The sequence below is a fragment of the Miscanthus floridulus genome, chromosome 18 (assembly GCF_019320115.1).
Source record: "Miscanthus floridulus cultivar M001 chromosome 18, ASM1932011v1, whole genome shotgun sequence".
In the NCBI taxonomy this organism is placed as follows: Eukaryota; Viridiplantae; Streptophyta; class Magnoliopsida; order Poales; family Poaceae; genus Miscanthus; species Miscanthus floridulus.
Window position 1 is genome coordinate 39,013,807 of NC_089597.1, and position 17,455 is coordinate 39,031,261.

The window sequence follows — 17,455 nt, forward strand, 5'->3', positions numbered from 1 at the left end:
ACGTGTGCCCTGATCGATGCTTTTTGGTGGCGGCGGGGTGCGATGGTACGTCCGCGAGGAAGGAAGGAAGGGATTTTTTTTTCTTTCCTTGTGTTCTACGGAGTACACCAGAATTAGTTGCAGGTGGCGTGGGGTGCGCAACGATCTGTGGGCAAGGGACACGCTGATCGCGGAAGGCGAATGATTATTGTTTCTGTTTTTGCCAGGCACGTTGTGTGGGCGCCGGTTTATTAGGAATGAACGGGGTGTGCGGGGAATTGCCGTGATAGGCGTGGATCGCAGGCCACGCGATGATTTGCCAGAAGGTTCACGTATCGCAGGCACACGGTGATTTTAACCGGGTGGACGAAAACTTTGGCTGCTTTTTAGTTGTAGAGATAATTAATTTTAGAAAAACATAGATTTAAAATCACAACAAAAACTTTGTACTAAATCATACCATATTATGTATTCACTGTGTATGGAGTTCAACAAAATTGGATTCTCCATTTTATGATTTTCTGTGATTTACTTTGATTTTTCAAAGATTTAGTCGAAATAAAAAAAAAGACAAAATCACCTTCAAAACTGCTTATAACAGGGTCAAGGAGGTAGGATGAACGGTTTTAAAAGTTAAGGGGGGGTGTTTTGCCTGGTTTTGAAGTTCAAGGAGATAATTTAGACTTTTTCCAACATATAATATATGATTTAGTACAATCTCATCGTACCAAATTTGGTGCAAAGGCCCATCAAGACATGGAGTTGTGTTAAAAGGGTGGAAGCAGAAGGCCCATCAGCTAGGCTGATCAGGCAGCCCATTTCCCCTAAACCCTCCAGTCCCAGATTTTCTTCCTTTCTTCTCCCCCAATCCACGATCCCCTCACATCACATGCCGCCGCTCTTCCCTCGCCGTCGCCGGGGCTTCTCGACCCGGCACGCTTCCGGAATCATCTAGCAGCTCGCTCTTCCACACCGCTCTGATTCTCCTCAGGTCTTGTTGGTCGCCAGATTCGCCAGCCCGGTGACCTCTCAGCCGACCGCTCCAGACGGCTCCAGTCTCCGCAGCCCGAGTCGACCTGTTTCCATTGGCCCATTGCTGCGCCGCCCCCCATGGGTCGGTTCGGGTGGCTCCGGCATGCGTCGAGGTTCCTTGCGTCCCGGTCGGGCGAGGTGAGACGAGCGAGCTCTCACTTACTTCCCTGCCCATTTCCCCCCTCCTGTTTGGGTTTTGGGGAGTGCCAGACTGCCACTTGTTTACTCTGTTTGGGGTTTTGCTTGCAGGTAGCCGTGCAGAGGTGCGCATGGATTCAGCCGAACACACGTAATCTCCGTTCCATTTTGTGTGTTTTGTTTGATCCCTTGCTGGTTTGGGTTTGAGAGAAGTTTTGCTCTTTCTGATGAAAATCTGCTATTAAAAATTTAGATAATTGGTAATTTGGTGGGCTTGGGGGAAAAATGGCATAGCCGATTACCGCTTACAAACCGTTCATTTTACAGGCTATTGACATGCTAATCGCTGTGCAATGCATTTTCTCGTTCATTTGTTTTATTGTTACAGGTTTTTATTATTTGAATAATTGTAGATTTATATTCAAACTACACTGGAAGAAAGAACTCTTAAAATCACATCCTAATATGAATAGTGTTGGCCCAAAATAAATCTCAGATTCATATTTAGGAACTACCAGAGTGCAGCTTGGCCCTTGGCCGCTTGGATTGAAAGGAAATGCAATGGCTTCCTGATACAAGGGTGTGCCTCTACTCTTATGGGCAGAGGGCAGCATCTACTATCTACCTGCTTCAGCATATTTTCTAACCACTAAAGTGGATGTTGAGCATATTCCTATTACAAAGGCTTGGAAGCCAAGGAAAGTAAAATGCAGAAAAGTAAGATATAAGTGCTGCTGAGCACTAGGCTTATCTGTCATTCTCTCCCTAAGCCTTGTGCCGAGCACTGGAAGCGATCTGCTGTAGCCCAATCCTCTCCCTCATCTCTTGGAATTTAGACTTCCCCAACAACTTGGTGAGAATATCGGCTAGCTATCAGTAGTGGCAATGTGGATGGCCTTGATGCTCCTATCCTCCAATCAATCTCTAATGAAGTGGTACTTGATGCGGATGTGCTTGCTCCTCTCATGGAAGACAGTGTTCTTGGCCAGAGCTAGAGCAAACTTGTTGTCCACCTTCAGCTCACCCACATCCACCTTCCTACCAAGGAGCTCTGCCAGCATCCTTGACAACCATAGTGCCCGAGTTGTTGTAGTGGTGGTGGCGATGTACTCTACTTCACAGCTTGAGAGGGCCACCACCTTCTTCTTGAGGGACTGCTAGCTGACCAACCAATCATCGAGGAAGAACATCATCCCAGTTGTGCTCTTGCTAGTATCCACATCACCGGCGAGGTCGCTGTCGCAATAGCCGATGAACCACACCGTATCGGGGGCCCTTCCGTAGTGGAGACTATAGTCGAGGGTGCCCGCCACGTAGCGTAGGATTCGCTTGACGGCCTACAGATGCTCCATCGTTAGCCGCTCCATGAACCGGCTCATGTACCCGACGGCGAACGCGATGTCCGGCCGAGTTGTGGACCAGATAGTGCAAGCTCCCGATCAGCTGTCGGTAATGGTTAGATCAACCTCCTCCGCTGTGCTCTCCGACTCCGCTTGAGCTTCCCTCCATCGGGGTGTGGGCCGGATTGCAGCCTGTCATGCCGCTGAGCTCGAGGATGCGCTTGGCATAGTGGGTTTGGCGGAGGGCGATCCCGCTGGCGTCCTGGCGCACTTCGACGCCGAGGTAGAAACAGAGGAGGCCGGAGTCGCTCATGTCGAACGCCTTCTTCATCTGCGCCTTGAACACCTCAACTTCTGCTCTTCAGCGCCGGTGATGATAAGGTCGTCGCTGTAGACGCTGACCAGTAGGACGTTGCGTCCGCTGCCCCGCGGTACACCCGCCGCCTCGTGTGCGCTCTGCTTGAAGCCCATCTTCTTGAGTGTGGCGTCGAGCTTCGCGTTCCAGGCGTGCGGTGCCTGGCGCAGGCCGTAGAGTGCCTTACGCAGGCAGTACACCTTCCCCTCTTCTCCAGCGACGGCGGAGCCAGGTGGCTGGCGCACGTAGACCTCCTCCTTGAGGTCGCCGTTGAGGAAGGTGGACTTCACGTCCATGTGGTGGACTCGCCACCCCTCTTGAGCCGCCAGCGCGAGGACACAGACTGACTCCATGCGCGCCAGGGGGGCGAAAGCGTCGTCGTAGTCGATCCCCTCCTGCTGGATGAAGCCGCGCGCCACCAGCCGCGCCTTGTGCTTGATCACCGCGCCCAGCTCGTCCTTCTTGAGCTTGAACACCCACTTCAGGATGATGGGGCGGTGGCCGTCAGGCAGTGGCACCAGCTCCCAGGTGCGGTTCTGCTCGACGGATTTGAGCTCCTGCTCCATCGCCGCCCGCCACTCCAGATCACCCCGCGCTTCAACATAAGTGGTCGGCTCACCGGCGTGCGTCAGATGTAGCTGGGCAAAGAGCCGTTCGGGTTGGTCCAGTGGAGACTGCTCTCCGAGCATGTTTGCCACCATGCAGTTTTAGAGGGGCTCATCGTCGTAGTAGGCGTCCAGGCGGTCTTAATCATCCTCTAGTGGCATCACGTACTCGACCCTCGGCTGCCCTGAGTGCGCTGGTGTCACAGCGAGCGAAGTAGAGATACCAGGGTGGTCGGCTGTTGCGACGGAGAGGTTGGTTGCGGTGCTAGAGTGGTTAACGCTGCTACCGATGAGCTCCCGACTGCCACCGATGGGCTACCGAGCTCCCCTAGATTTGGTGATAGCGAGCGTGGTGGAGCTGATGAAGAGGTCGGCGCTGGTGATGTCGATGAGGATGCACCTTGCGCTCCCTCAGCACCGCCCACCCATGCGTACTCGACGGTAAAGTCATGGAGCATGGTCAGTGACACGTCATCCACCACCTTGTCCCATGCCCAGCCACGCCCTTCATCAAACACGACGTCACGCGCACGCGCCGTGTTGCCGGGTCGAGCACGCGGTAGGCCTTGGCCCCCTCTGCGTAGCAGATGAAGACCCCTGGCGAGTTGCGATCATCGAGTTTGCCGACGTGGTTCAGCTCCTTGACGAAGGCGAGGCAGTCGAAGACGCGCAGATAGCTGACCGCCGGCTTGTGCCCGTGCCAGGCCTCATATGGCGTTCTTGCCGTCGAGAGCACTGGTCGGCGAGCGGTTGAGCAGGTGTACGACGGTCATCACGGCCTCGCCCCAGTAGATCGTCGGCATGCCGCGCTGCTTGAGGAGGGTGCGTGTCGCTGCCACCACCATCTGATTGCGGCGCTTGACCACGCCGTTCTGCTGTGGTGAGTAGGGTGCGGAGTTGTGGCGCTGAATCCGCTCGTCGGCGTAGTGCACCGCGAACTTGGCCGCCGTGAACTCACAGCCGTTGTCCGTGCGGAGCAGCCGGAGCTTGCGGCCGCACTCCTCTGCGGCTGCCTGGTGGCGCTTGATGGCGTCTGCAGCTGCCGCCTTGGAGTCGAGCAGCACGGCCCACATGTAGCGGGTATCGTCATCGACGAGCAGTAGGAAGTAGCGCCGACCTCCAGGAGTGGTCGGTGACACTGGACCGCAGAGGTCACCGTGCACCAGCTCAAGCTACTCGGTGGCGCGGTAGGAGGCTTGACGCGGGAAGGGCCAGCGCTTCAGCTTGGTCACCACACAGGTGTCGCAGGGCTGCTCAACGTGGTCGACGCAGGGCATGCCGCGGACCATCTCTTCCTTGCCGAGCTGTTTCAGGGCCTTGAAGTGAAGATGCCCGAAACGCTCGTACCAGCGCGACGCCTCATCATCTCAGCGCGCGGCAAGGCAAAGGGGGTGTGTCCACCTGCACATGAAGCACGTAAAGGCGGTTGCTTCCCCGGTTCACCTTGGTGAGAAGGCGGCGACTTCTATCCCAGATACGCAGCACGCCGTCCTCGATCTCCACCCGCGAGCCATTCTCGTATAGCTGCCCGACGCTGATGATGGAGTTCCTCAAGGCCGGGATGTAGTACACGCTGGTGAGGAGGCGGTGCTCCCCGTCTTGGCCTTGAAGATGATCGAGCCGACTCCCTTGATCTCGACGGCGGAAGCGTCACCGAACTTGACGGAGCCCTTCATGCTGGAGTCCAGGTCGGAGAAGAACTCGCGCCGACCAGTCATGTGGTGCGTGGCACCGGTGTCGAGGTACCAGCCGTCGATCTTGTCATCGTCAGTGCCTTTGCCGAGGAAGGCGTGGGCGCGCGGTTCGTCGAGGTGGAGATGTGCGGAGCCAACCGTCGTGGATAGGGGAAAGCTTGGACCTTTCACCCCCTCCCCTGCTTGCTGCAGCTCGACGCACCCGTGCACTAGGAACAGAGCAGCATCCTCCTCCCCTGCTTGCGCGACGTGAGCCTGTCCACCGCGGCGTGGAGGATGGCGGCAGTCCTTGGCCCAGTGGCCGGACCTGCCGCAGTTGTTGCAGGTGTCATCCCGGGTCGCCTTGCGCTCGCCGGCGGCGCCGCCATCTGCGCCTGCTTGACCCCGGGGCCCCTTCTCCTCCTTCTTGCCGCCGCATGGACGCCGGCGATGCTCCTTGGAGGAGCCTGATGGTTCGGATCCTTCCTCCTCCTTCTCGAAGGTGCGCCACTGCTCCATCGTGTACAACAGCTTGCCTCCGGCGGCGCCTGGCTCAGTGTGAGGCCCCTCTTCGTGGTCCTGCACCGCCTTGAGCCTCCCGGTCACGTCCTTGACGGTGAGCTGCTCGAAGTCGAGGAGCGTCTCGATCGACATGACGATCTGCGCGTACTTCTTCGGCATGCAGCGGAGGAATTTCTCCACCGTGCGCTCCTCTGTGAGGTCGGTGTCGCCGTTGCGCGCCATCTGCTCCATCAGGTTGGTCAGGCGAAGGGCAAAGTCCTCGACATGCTCACCTGGCTGAAAGGCGAGGCCTTCCCACTCCCCTCGGAGGCGTTGCAACATCCCCCTACGCACACGATCTCCGCCGGCGCGCGCCGCGGCTATCGCTTCCCACGCCAGCTTCGCCGTAGCCTTGTTGGCGAGGGAGGCGCCGAGCTCGGTGGGGACGGCGGCGCACAAGGGCCTCCAGTGCCCGGCGATCATCATCGTAGCTGACGCCGCCGACGTGTACCGCCTCCCACAACCGCCGAGCCTGCAACTTGACCTTCATCAGCAGGCTCCACTCGTGGTAGTTCGCCTTGGTGAGCATCGGCCATGGCGTTCCCGCTCCGGAGTCGCGGTAGACCGTCTGCAGCATCGGGGGAGCGCCCGCGGCGACCATGATGCCACTCTGGTGACGGCGACTGGCGGCGGCGCCCGACCGGGCTACGCGATCCACCAGCTGGCTCTGGCTCCCGCTCCATCTCGGCGTGCAGCGCCGCAATGGCAGCCACCGCGGCTTGAGCCTCAACCGTCTCGGCCGCCATCGCAGCCGCTGCCTCTGCGGCAGCAAGGTGGCGTCGCGCGATCTCCGGCTCCGGCTCCTGCTGCGTCACCGCCGGGGTTGATCACCGCACCGGCGGCGGCGTGCGCTCTCTCGATCTAGCTGGCGGTGGACATGGGGCTCACTCACTCAAGAACCCTAGGCTCTAGATACCAATTGTTGGCCCAAAATAGATCTCAGATTCAGATTTGGGAACTACCAGAGGGCAGCTTGGCCCTTGGCCACTTGGATTGAAAGGAAATGCAATAGCTTGTCCTGATACAAGGGTGTGCCCCTGCTCTACCTGCTCCAGCATATTTTCTAACCACTAAAGTGGATGTTGAGCATATTCCTATTACAAAGGCTTGGAAGCCAAGGAAAGTAAAATGCAGAAAAAGTAAGATACAAGTGCTGCCGAGCACTAGGCTTATCTGTCATATAGTACAGAGGGTTATTGTGATTAAACAAATTTTGTCCATAGATTATGGGCTGACTCATTTCATACTCATGCTCTCCTTTAAATGGATGTGGGTGTGAAGTTGGGAACAACTGCCCTGCCCTGTCTATACTGGATGTGTTTCTGTGTTTATTGTTGGAGAAGAATATTATATTCCACAGATACAATATAACTCTCGACATCTGCAGTCTACAGATGTGAAATCAGATCAAGTATATACATTTACTGGCTACTCTCATATTTCTCTGTTCCTTACCCATGCTTATTTCTGTTTTCTTCTGGAGAATTGCAGCTTGCAGCTCTACTGGCATCTATATTGGCGATAAGTTCTATGGTCGATTCATGTTGACACCATTTGTATTGAGCCGGAGTTTTCATGCTACAGGTTATTATACTGGGTTTACACATCACAATTACTTTTGCAATCACAAAGGGCAACTAAACATTTATTGTTTCTTTTGCCAGGTCACCTTTGTTCACAACACAAGGACTACTACAAAATTCTTGGTATTCCTAAGGATGCATCGCAGGATGACATCAAGAAGGCATTTCATTCTGTGAGTATCATTACAGTTCAGTTGATCTTGAGATATTCCAAGGCTTGCTCATGATTGGACTATTTATTTAAGATGAGCATGCTGTGAATCTAATATCCATTGATCAAGTGGCAATCTCACCTGTTTCTTATCTTTTCATACCATCATGTGTGATGCTGTACATTTCTGAAGAAGGCACTACATGTGTGATTCTTCACTTGTTGTGTAGCTTCGTTAGGTGTGCCGTTGAATCCTGCCAGCAACTGGAAACCTATTTTTGTTATTATACAGACTATGGATATTGTATACTTATATGGCCTTCAAACATATATGCTTCAAGAATTTGAACAAACTAGAATTAGGATGAAAATTAGGCAGATATGTTGAACAATGAATGGGGAAGTCAGATTCACTTGTAAATAATAAGTGTTCAGCATGCATATTAGCAATATGTTCCGTATATTAAAAGATACAAATGGTGTGATTCTGATGGTTTTGTTTGCTAATTGAATCATTTACACTTCTGCTTCTAAATACAAAAATGTGTGTAGCTTGCCAAAAAGTATCATCCGGACACAAATAGAGGCAATACTGCTGCAAAAAGGATGTTTCAGGAAATAAGAGATGCATATGAGGCAAGTAAGTTACCGCAATTTGTGTTTTCCTGTTGATTTTTTCATTATTGCGCCAAAATTAACAGTCTTGTTAGTTGTTATGGTCATTTTGGACTCCAGACACTACGGGATCCTTCAAAGAGAGAGCAATATGACATGGTAAGTTGTCATAGTCTGGTTTCCCTTTTTTACACCTTTTTAGGAAATGACTTGGATTCTTCCAAGCTCTTTGATTGGAGTGATTTTTTGGAATCTGGTACAAGTTTATTTTGTGTTGTAATATTGCAGCTATTTTCTAGAGGGCCAAGGATGGAGTTTGATGGGTCCTATCATGACACATTCTCAGGATCCAACAATCAGAGACATGACCCTTTCACAGAATTCCACAGACAGAATGATGGTCGTTTCTCTAGTAAATTCTATAAAATATTTTCTGAGGTGGTTTCCTGTCCCTGCAAACACATTTTACTTCCATTTGTCATGTCAGTGCAGACTGCAGAGTATGAAGTGATACTTATTTTCTTTGTTTTCAGGTTTTCCAGCAAGACATAAATGCGCAGGCAAATGATATTAAGGTTCATTCTTAGGCCTGTTCCTCTTTTATTTTAAGTGTTGTTTTCCTTTTGTTTTTTTTCTTGAACTTATTTTATATCTTAACTTAAGTAGGTAGAGTTGAATCTGTCTTTTAGCGAAGCTGCCAATGGCTGCATAAAGCAAGTGTCCTATCGTGCAAAAAATGTTTGTGATTCATGTGGTGAGTACACTTCTATGCTGGAAGTTATTGCCCGGGAGCATTTCTTATTGCACTTGGCTTTTGTATGCGTATCTGTTAAATCAAAATTTAAACCTTTGTTTTCATGCAGTTACTGTTAGTAGGCACTTATGTAGAAGTCATTTTCTGAAATGAGCTTTCAACTGTCTCGTACATGTGCTTTGACATTTTTCCTAATTTTTTTGTTTATTGATTTGCGCATGTCATCTATCCAAATAGTTTGTCTGTTGAACAGACACCTTACTTCAGAGACACCATTAGTTCAATAGCTGTTTCCATGCATCTAAAATTTAAGCTGATGGCAAGATAACTCTGGTGTTCATTTCGTTGTTTATTTATTAGGATGCTATTTCTAATACTATTTGTGTTCTTTGTTCCCGTCATAATCTTTTGGAATCAAGTTGTGGTTGGTAGTTATTTGAATGAAGCATTCTTTAGAAAATAATTATCGTCTGAAATCTGTAGGAAGATTGTCATATGTTTACCAGGCTTCATTTGGACACTCCATGGGGTTTTGTGAACAATGTAATAGTAGTAACCAATCATAACCTTGTGACTTGTGACGCTAGCAAACTTAGGACACCTCGTGATTTAGGCCCCACAAGGTAGTTCTATTACTGTACTAGATGGGACTTGAAAAGCTAAGGTTTATGAATGATAACTTGCTGAAGTATGTAACGTTAGAACTAATTAATTAATACTAAAGTTTTCTTTGCAAAGCTGCCATCTTGCTTGTACATATAATAATGATCATCCTGATTTAGCCCATATCCTCTTTCTTTTCTCATTAATACTGATTTTGTTTTACTGTTAGGTGGGAGAGGTCACTTGCCAAATGCAAAGATATATGTTTGTCCCTCATGTAAAGGTTTGGGAAGAGTAAGTACTTGCTGTTAGTTTCAAACTTTCCATGCAGATACATATGGTACATTCATCTGCTTTGGAGTTTGGACATCACATGTTGGTTTATGCAGGTCACTATGTATCCATTCACAACCATTTGTAGTTCTTGCAGAGGTGTCGGGAAAGTAATAAAGGTAATGTTCCTGCAGGTACCATAAACATTTACGAGCTGTTTGGTTCCGTCTTCTGTATCGCAAACGCAAATGATTTAAACCTGCAGTCGTTACCAGCGGGAAACACAATTGAACTAATTTTATTTACGTTTACGTTACTGTTGCACCAACCAAACAGCTCCTTAGTGTGTTTTGCCTGTCTCATGGATGATAGTTTTCCACAGGATTACTGCTTGACATGCCAAGGTTCAGGGGTGGTAGATGGTATGAAACATGTAAAATTGGATATACCAGCAGGTACTGTGCACTCAGCTTCAATTGCCTTTTTCAGTTTGTTTCTTTTTCCAGACGTGCACATGCTCATAAGTTTAGATTGTTTGGACTTGAAGTTACTGTGTGCAATTGTCCTATATCCTAATGAAATTGCAGAGAGTCATATCTGCATTGGTTTCTACTGTAAACTTACCACCACAACTTGTATGTAGTTGAGCTAACACTTGGCTGCCAAAATCTAGGTGCTTTTACATACTATACCTAGTTGCTCTTTTCACTCTATTAGAAGGATTTGGTTGCTTTATTATAGTTTGCTGGGGCTGTTTCTCGTCTCTTTGCATGTACAGCTTGTTGCCTGAAGGAGTTTATTAGTTACACTCTGCCTGATGTTTACTATAGACTGAACATGTAACAGTAGAGTTTGCATTGTAATAGCGTAATAATTCACTGATGATTTTCTTGTTTTCTGCAACATAGGACTTGATTCTGGTGACACAATCAATGTACCGGAGGCTGAGATAGTGGTGGACTTGATGTCCAATCGGGAAATCTACACATCAAAATTCAAGTGAGAGTCCATATCCATGCATGGTTCTTTTATACATATATATCGATCTATAGTTAAGTGATTCCACTACCCCAAAATTTACTTACCTAATCAGAGAAATATCTGCAATATAGGCTTGTTGGTGTTAACTGTTCTGGAGTGCCAGTCAGAAATGATAGAAAACAAAGCAATTTTCAGATGTTAACTTGTTTTGTCTTTATCTTACTAGAGTGTCACAACAAAGTGTATCAGCAAATTCGATTGATTGTGCTTGTGAAACCATGTGTTTCTTTCTAGAGATGGAAGTAACATTAATTCTTATTTGGGGTGCCTGTAACAATCAGAAATTGTGGATGAGAATTGAGGGTCAATCCATAGGTGGTAGGAAGTGTTACATTTCTCTATGAGTTTGGTAGGGTCTGTCATGATTGTTAGTTTTTTTTTTTGAACACGCAGGAGAGCTGTGTATCATTATATTAAGAAGAAAAAGGGGCAACACAAATGATTGTTAGGTTTAGTCCCACATCGGTAATTGATGGTGGGGGAGCACAACATATAAGGCGGGGGCATCCCTCACCTATCAGGCTAGTCTTTTGGGTTGAGTTAGGCCCAAGGCCTTGATATGTTGTGGGCTCTGGTGGACCTGGGCCCGAGGGGCTCCAGCTTGTGGGTATAGCTAGCTGGGCCAAATTCCGCTGTGCATTCTAACAATGATTTTAATAGAGATTGAAAAACTATGGATTCACAAAATGAGTGGTTCACATTCTGCTGGGAAACCATGCCTTCTGTTCCAGCCATCGTTACATGTGCCTAGTGTCATGCCTACTTAAATTCAAATGGCCTTTGGTAGCACAAAATGTACAATTTGCTTTAAATAAAAAGCTACTTTTACTAGAGACACTGGAAGGGAAAGTCCCATTTGTCAAACCATACCTGAACCCAAAGGATCCATTTCAAAGCTCAGTCCTTGCTAACCTATCATTGATATCAGAATCAGTTTCTTCAAAGCTTTCTTCAGGCCACTTTGTGTTTACGCTGGCCTTTATTCATTTTTCTCAGACTTATTTCTAGACTTGGATGGTCCAGCACATTCATTTCTATTTAATGCCAATTGTCAGAAATACCTCCTCAAAGATACTTAAGTTACTAGCACTGGGAGCATTAGGTTAGCTTGTTTGGTCCAAACATATTATTAGTGAAGGACCTGTGACCATAATATAATGGATGCTTATAGCATTCCTTATGCCATGCATGTCCTTTGCCAATTTGTGACCAGGCTTGATATGTCTCAATGTGATTTGTACCTGTGTTTGATTCTCACAACCATGTAAGGTTGAGACCATAACCAACACCCTGTTATTAGGAGATATCAGGCAGTAGTCCTCTTTGTTTATAACTACTAACTGCTGATGGGTTTATAGGTGTTATATGGGGTGCTGTTTTCTGTACTTAATAGAGGGTAGAGGCTATATCAGCTGCGATCATTATGTTTTTTTTATATTTTGTATGCAATTTTATTGCTGTCTTGTATCAAAGAAAATATATTCTGATTCTCTGGTCAACTGTGTATATCCTAGGTAGAAATTGATCCTGTGTTTACCCGAGATGGTGCTGACATCTATGTCGATAAAAGGATAAGCTTCACACAGGTAATAGCTTCAGTTGTCCTATTTTGCTCCTTTCCATTTGAACATTCTAAAGTTATGCTGTTTCTCACTCAGCCTCAGGAATTTTTTCCTAACCATAAATTATGTGTCGTCCTTCCTCTTTATTAGTTTATGTATCATTATTCTAACCTTCATTTCATGACAAATCAAGGCCGTTCAGTAAAAGATTTCTTGACTTTACTTTTGGTTCCATTGTAATGTTTCACTCTGGATTTAACTTTAAGGTTTCTGGTATAAGATCAACTAGGGTGTTAGTGTATTCAGAATTTGTAGTTGGTTATAATGTCATTATTGCAACATTTTAATTTTGGCACTTACCTAACAATTTTGATTTTCTTTTACATTTCTGTAAAGAATGAGTTTGTGCTTTTATAGTTTACTTGTGACGCGTTCATGCTGATTTTCCTTTTATAAAACTTGCAGGCGATGCTTGGTGGAAAAGTTGAAGTACCTACTTTAAATGGGAAAACAGAAGTGAAGGTAACAATTCTTGGTGGAATCGCACACGCGTGTACTGACACTGACAAAAACTACTAGGCACTTCCTGTATCATCTTATCTGCTTCTTGTGTTGTTTGTCTGTAACTGCATATATGCATGGAGCCTATTTCAATTCAAGTTTAAAATGCCTGGTAATAACTTGAGCTTATTTTTAACGGGTACATGTCTCCATGCACATGGTAATCTCTGTTTTGTCGAAACTTATCTGCGTGTACTTATTGAGTGGATAGGCTTTCAAGTTTAAAATAATATATTTATTCCCCACCAGTTTTTCTTCGAGAAAATTCCGTCAATACCATTGAAACCTATAACTATCCCTTATGTCCCATCGAAAAATTTAGTGTCCCTTTATTGCCATCCATTTGGATATTTTTCTTTCCTTTTATGCTACTACCGCTAATTTTTAGTAAAGTTAAAAGCTAACGCCTTTAAATCATCATCCGATAGCACCAATTGTGACTATTTTACCTGTCACACACATCGCCGATTGTGCCTTATTTCTTCAGAACTTCATTTTTGCGAGAGGTTTATTTTTTATACATACTTAATGGAAGAATTATATTTCCGTCGAGATGCAGACATAATCACATTTTTCAGTGTACATGCATGCTCTTTAGAAGAGGAACAGTAGGCTGGACATGGACTTATTTATCACTGCACAGAAAAATTGAAGGTGTATAATTGTCTTTTCAGAACCAACTAACAGGCCAGTAACCAGCAATGGCACACAAGGGAAAGAAAAATTAGAATTGATGGCATTGTAGGTTTCAATTGCATTGAAGAAATTTTCAATTGTCACCATTTTACTTTATTGACATCTGGTGAATTTATCCAGATACCCAAAGGAGTCCAACCAGGGCAAGTTGTAGTTCTAAGGGGGAAAGGTAACCTATGAAATTTGAGAAATGCCTCACCTGACTTTTCCTAGTAATGAAATGCAGCTCTCCTGCGTTTAAATAAAAAAAAAACACTTTTCCTAGTAAAGTGCTGATGATCATAATTTCTATCAGGATTGCGAGATCCGTCAGGATACTTCGGGGACCAATATGTCCGATTCCGAATTCATTTCCCCTCGTAAGCTGACTATCCTTTTCTTGGCACAATTTTTGCCGACATACTCCATATATATGAATATATCAAATTGTTGGTGTTCCAGTTCATTTGATCATCTGCCCTTGAAGTAAAAGTATACTGGGTTGGTAATTGATTGGTTGCCTGTTAGCACATTTCATTAAAAAGATCTTGTTATATTCTCAGAACAAAAGTAATGATTAGTCATCCATGTAGCAGAAAAGAATTGAAACTGTACAGATTTAGTGGATTTGCTGAACTGTTTGCACAGCCTGAAGTCAATCCAGTCTGAAGACAGATGGTTAAGCTGTTCAGTTGGGCTAGCTTTAACTGAGATTGGCGTATGATAACCTCTTAGGCTTTGTTTGGATGTTATCGGATTCAACTCAATCCACATGTATTTGGGTGGATTGGGGTGGAATTTAGTTCAAGTTCCACTCCAATCCACCCCAACACATGTGGATTGATGGGAATCTGACTACATCCAAACAAGGACTTAACAAGTTAACATGCTCAGTTTGGTTATGAGTCTATAATTCTATATAAATGATAAATGAAGAGTATCAGTATGAGATGATTCTAAATCGTCACAGTTTAAATGGCATTGAAGCATATGCGGATTGGCCACCTCTCCTCAACAGCTTGAACTATGCAATATTTTGAATACTGCTCCATTAGACTCAGCATCTCTGCTCTGGAAAATCGAGTTGGTTGTGATGGTGTGCCTGCCATTGTCATCATTTTACCCTACACTTTGTTTTATTTCCCACGTAGCCACTGAATAAAATATGGAGCAAACCACCATTACATAGCTGTGGCAGGCTGTCTGCCACCCTGTTCCTTACTTCTCGTCTCCAGATCTGATGAAACCCCGGCTCGCCTTTGAATCTGTTAAATTCCCAATGTGACCTGTCCATACTTGTCAACCACCTGCTGGAGCACTGGTGTCGATGCTGTCCTTTCCCTGCGCCATATTCCTCTGCCCTTCCTGTCAGCATGGCCTGCAGCGTTGCAACGCCTGTGTCCATTCTAGGCTATTTTGTTACTCACCAGTGCTTGGGGTGGGAAGACTGATAATTGGGCCTGGTGGTTCAAGGTGGTTAGCAGAGAAATTGGAACTCCGGCATCCTGTCCACCACTGCTCACTGTCTGTCAGTGGGTTTGGCCTGTGAGCTGGAGAGAAGCTGGGAAGGAACAGGCAGGGACTGGGTAAAGCTTGAGCGTTTGTTTTTCTTTCTTGTTTTTTCTAGGGAGAATTCTATGGTTTGGCTGTTATATCCTGAAGATTGTTATGAGGGGTGAGCGTTGTTTGTTAGCCTTGAGGACATTACGTATAAAGTGTTATCTTTATTTTTTTTTGCTGCTATTGAAGCTTGCAGTGTAAAATGCTAAAAAAAAAACCTTAACCACAAGTAGTTTATACTTAATGTAAAACATGGCACTCTTTGGTCAACAAATGGAAAATGTGTTGCCACACGAGGTATTGTAGTGACCGAGCTAGGAGACTGGAGGTTTCAAAAAATGAGCAGTTTGAACATGACTGCAGTTTGTGCAGGCTGCAACAACTCAATGTTGTAGGTGGCTTTTGGTGAGATCTCTTTTTGTCCACGGCAGTCTGTAGGCATACAACTAGTTCGATCAGATTGTGCTTTGCATGTTTGCTCTTGCACTCCTCTGTGTACGCTTGTCCTAATGGGCCTAGTAATAACAAAATAAAACTTGGTATTTGTATCACTTGTTACTATGTATATTATTTGTATTCTTAGCAATTTCTTCATCAATATATCAGTTTTCAGCCTGGTTTATGCTAAGTAAACATTTGATCATTTGATGGCCTTTGTATTACTCCTTTTCGTTCTTCTAATTCATTCTAAATGAAAGTACTTGATTAAACGGTCTTAATTTTGTTGCCGTTTTGTTTTTTTATGGTAAAACACTTGCCCTTTGATTTAATTCATAGCACACATTTTATTCTGCAGGGTGGTTACTGAACGTCAGCATGCGCTGCTGGAAGAATTTGCAGTAGAGGAAGCCACGAAAGAACAGAACACTTTTGTAGCAGGAAATTGGTAAGTTCAGGCAGATCCTCACAACTGCATGATCACATGCACACAAACAACACATGCATTTACACCACAGCAATCCATCCCCCTCCCTTCCTAACATTTTGAATGGAAGTGGAATTTTTGTTTCTGACTGCACGATTCGGTTCACCATAGAACTGGATTTGCCATTCTATACTGTCTTTGCTTTTTTGTTTCTGTTTGACTCATAAACTTATTTATAATGCTAGCATGTATCCTCTGCAAAAATTGATAATCTCACTAGCTTAATTTTTTTTGAAGAAAGCACTAGCTTAATTTTGCCTTTCTTTGTTGTGATATTCGTCCATTTGAATTATTCTTCTACTGCACCTGATATTTCAAATTACCATTTATCATCTCTTTTCCTTTCTATCCAATCAAACATAAAGCACATACATACATTGAACTTCATTTCAAAAGAAGCAAAGTCCACTGGTGTCAGTTTATTGGTTGCCTTTTTAAAAAAAAATATCAAATCTGATCTTTGCGTTGCATTCTAGTATGTATCTTCTGGTAGTGATAAAGATGAAATTTTAAACAGGCTTTATCAGCAGCTATCTACTGGTTGATACTTACAGGTGGCGGCTAGTTGCAGAAAATATGACAAGGCAAAATGTCATGATCGGAGTCGGCATCCTCCTACTGATTCACCTGATGCTGAGCAAGGCTATGAGCTAGGCCCAAGCTCACTTGTGCTGGGGCAGTGAGGCAACATCAAATACTATAAATTCTCCGAAGATTCAGCTTAACACAATAAAACAATGAGGTTGCGATTCTTTAAAGATTATTTTCACCCACTAGAGATCACAATTTTGAAGAAGGCGTTTGTTAGAAGGTTGCTGCTTCCTATGGTAAAATATTACAATAATATCTGTTCACATAGTTCAGAAACTATATGAAGCTGCCAATTGAGTTGTCTAAAGTTTGTTGTTGTTTTTTCTCTTTCGGTGTAAATGTAATGCGGATGCTCTACAGTTGGAATAGTTCAACGTGCTGGGTGAAATTGAATGTATCTTTTAAATTCACGCATCGTTTATCTTGGATCATAATCATATTACCTTTTTTCTACACCCGTGGTCACGTCACGTGCCCACCTGCTAGGCCTATGTAGTCATGGTGCCTCACTGGCAATAGTTGTGACTGCAGCTGCTCGGTTTAGGTTTCTCGAAGGTGGAGAGGCTGGGATTTTTATTTTATTTTATTTATTTATTTATTTTTGCCAATAGTTCTCTCACATGTTTGAAAATTTATATTGGAAGTACTTGTTATCAAGAAATAGAAGTTGAATTTTTTATGTATGAAAGATTTCTGTCTTGAACTGAAAATTGATTTGTGTTAAAATTGTCTGTTGCCTAATTTTCTTGGTTGAAACTTACCAATTCCCTCTTTAAGCAACGCAATGGATCGGCCCCTAGCGCCACGCTGTGACGACCGGTGTAGCGATGGAATGGGCTGTGTCTACTCAGGCCACGCTCTGACGGCAGGTGTAGCGA

The 17,455-nt window shown here is 45.5% G+C and overlaps 1 pseudogene; it reads left to right on the forward strand.

Annotated features, from left to right (window-relative positions):
- The first annotated feature begins 799 nt into the window (after positions 1–799).
- Positions 800–17,142, forward strand: LOC136521059 (chaperone protein dnaJ 1, mitochondrial-like; annotated as a pseudogene).
- The last annotated feature ends 313 nt before the right edge of the window (positions 17,143–17,455 follow it).